This window comes from Ursus americanus, chromosome 22 (assembly GCF_024610735.1).
Source record: "Ursus americanus isolate L20-20 chromosome 22, mUrsAme1.1.p, whole genome shotgun sequence".
Lineage (NCBI taxonomy): Eukaryota > Metazoa > Chordata > Mammalia > Carnivora > Ursidae > Ursus > Ursus americanus.
Window position 1 is genome coordinate 45,404,938 of NC_142148.1, and position 3,156 is coordinate 45,408,093.

The window sequence follows — 3,156 nt, forward strand, 5'->3', positions numbered from 1 at the left end:
TTCCAGAGTGCTGCACCAGTTTGCATTTTCATCAACAGTGCAAAAATGTTCCCCATTCTCCACATCTTCGCCACCACCTGTTGTAGAAAGTCTTAGTTTTATGTTTTATTTTAATTTCTGCAATATTTTACTTTTGCATACTAAAAATAATCCACATTTGTAATTGGAAAAGAAGAAGAAATTTAAAACTAAAACACTAGATTCAAAATTGCATGTCAAACATGATTATAAATTTTACTTATCTATTCATACGTAAATGTAAATATATATATATTTTTAAATCATAGTAATTATCAGAAAGAAAGCGTGATTGGTAGCTTTCTATTTCTTATTAAGATTTTATCTATGTATTTGAAAGAGAGAGAGAGAGAGCGCACAAGCTGGGGTAGCAGCAGGCAGAGGGAGAAACAGGCTCCCTGCTGAACGGAGAGCCCGATATGGGGCTTGAACCGGATCGTGATGTGAGCCCAAGGCAGACGCTTAACCAATTGAGTTTCTATTTCTTTTTTACTAATTTTTATATTTTTCTGACATGTATTATCTCATTGTTTTAATAAGAAAAAAATAAACAATGTGCTAACATAAATACAAATCTCAAAATCGTTCAGCTTTTCTACTTCCTGCTAAGCAGACTTTGGTGTGTTGTTTTACAGCATGTGTGGACAAGCCATTTCACGTACTTGTGTCTCTGGTTTAAATTATACAAAAGCCGTCCCATTTTCCTTTGTAAGTATGTCATTTAAATGTTCAGGTGTAGGTGGGTGTAGTGTGACTGGGGAGGAGAAGGCCCCTTGCCCCGGCATCACTATTCTGCCGTAGTGGCGGCAGGTGGGAGGTTAGGAAGCCAGTAGGGCAGAGCAGAGACCGTCACAGCTCCGAAGGACATCAGCAAAGAATGTGGGAACTGGCTATTATAAGACATTGACCCCAAGAAAACCTTCTGGATGGAGACTGAGTAGAATTTTCCCTTCTCCTGCACTGGGGAGAAGTCAGCATTGCTGACAGCATCTGGATCTGCAGGTGAGACAGATTTGAACATCAGTGGGATAGGAAGCCCTTTACTGAATTTGTTTATAGTCATGTTCGTATTAGAAAATATGACTTCCTGCAGACTGCTGCAGGTTCTCATCATCCTGCCTGATGCCGCCATAGTGAAATGAGAGGCCTGTGGAATTCTGTGAACAGCGAGGTGCAGTGAAAGTAGGAGTAACTCTTCAGGAAAAGAGGAATGTCGATTTGCCCAGCACTTGTCTCTCCATGTATTAACATCTCTCTCCCTTGCAGAACATGTTTTCCTACCTCCTCACACCCTGGACTCTTTTTACTGACTTTTCTTTTCACACCATGCTAATTCATGCCTTGCGTGCCTTTTTTTATCCAGCTGTGTGGCTGACAAACCTCAAAGTCAGTAGGTGGTCATGGAATTGTGCCCCAGATCCTGTAAGGGAAGTAGGTGCAGAGTTGACATGACTCAGGACAGGATCTTTCAGCACCAGTTCTGGGAGCTTCCAGATTGTAGAAGGCACGTCCTATCAGCCGTGAACCCACAGGGGCCCCTCATTTGGGCCCCAGGCAGGCATAGAGGCCAGACAGCACCTGTGTTCCACGAGGTGGCCTTCCTCCCGTACCCGCGGTTGGCGGAGCTGTGTCCGCTGGCTCGGCAGCCTGAACAGGGCAGGATGTTTCCAAACATACCCTGCCATTGAAGAAATCAGTTTTATTTTGTCTACACGGGATTGGGTTGGGGGGGGGGGGGTCAGTGGCAGCCAGTCTCTCCGACTTCAGCTAATACACTGTTGTGGCAGGCAGCCAGGCCAGGTTTGGCCAACTCAGAAGTCTGGCTGAGGTTTCCGTGCCTCGTGAACACCATCAGGAAGGAGCTGTTCTTTCAGATTGCTCATTAATTGGCAAAACAAACATTTTGTTCTCTAGTGTGACTTGCGTACCAATTCCAAGGCACAGATGTATATTTTTAGATCCCCTTATGTGACACTCGGATCTTCTTGTCAGATGAGTTCTTTTTCTTTTCTTATGTCCACCGGTGAAATATTTAGCTCACAAAGCACTAAAACCTCACAAAGCCAGTCCAGTGGGGAAAGTGAACGACGAGGATGGGATTCGAACCCACGCGTGCAGAGCACAATGGATTAGCAGTCCATCGCCTTAGCCACTCGGCCACCTCGTCACTTGCATTTGTCTCCTCTTTTATATATGATTTAAAGAGTACTCAGAAGAACTGTTTATTACCCCAGTCCCGGGAGAACAGAGGCCCAGCAGTCGATCTGGAGAGATGAAAGATTGAACAGCAGATTTAGGCAGAATGTTCCCGTCAATACAGAGTATTTCAAGTGCTTTTACCCTTTGTAAATCTGTTCAGCATGCCTGCAAAAGTGATAGAAGGTATAAGCCTTTTTGCTTTCTATGGAAAATGAGGGAAAATAAAAGGGAGAGAGGAATAAATAATCATTGACTTTGGCAGAGCTGAAAATAGATGTCTTCTTGGGTGATTTTCTCATGTTTTTCTGGGATACGGATATGGGGGGGCTTTTAAACATCCCCAGGCCCAGGCCACACCCAAAACCAATGAAGTCTTGATTTCAGGAATTTGAACTTGCAGACAGCCACAGTGGGCAACCAAGTCCAAGAACTATCATTTTGTTAACTTTTCAGGTGACCTGCTCTCTCTGAAGACATGAGTGTTTGGAGGGGATGCCACTTCAAACTGGCATCTGATTTAGGGCTTGGAGAAGGAGAGGGAAGCTGGTGGTATAGAAGGGCAGGATCCATTCTAGCCCAGCAAGGCATAGCAGCACAAGCATGGGGACCAGTGGTCTGCTTTATCACAGCAATCTTGCTCCGCAGTAACTCCAGAGAATTTGCAGACCTCAGGAGATTTCCAGGAGCCCCTCATGGCTCTGCTCACATCATTGCCTGTGGGAAGTCTCTAAAGGGCTCTGGGTGCCTAGGGATATGGACCATAATTGATCATCCCCTAGAGATTGTCATGGGGGACAAGGACTGCATCTTTCCTGTATATTCTCTACATCACCTATGTTTTAGGATCCACTAAATATTTTTAAGGGAATGGGTAGATGAATTAATCAATCGATGTAAATATTCCCTCGGCTTATTATCAATTCATTTCAATTCGGTATA

The 3,156-nt window shown here is 44.2% G+C and overlaps 1 non-coding gene across 1 annotated transcript; it reads right to left on the reverse strand.

Annotated features, from left to right (window-relative positions):
* Positions 1-2,103: 2,103 nt before the first annotated feature.
* Positions 2,104-2,185, reverse strand: TRNAS-GCU (transfer RNA serine (anticodon GCU)). Its single transcript has one exon. It is a non-coding gene; the product is annotated as a tRNA-Ser (tRNA).
* Positions 2,186-3,156: the final 971 nt, after the last annotated feature.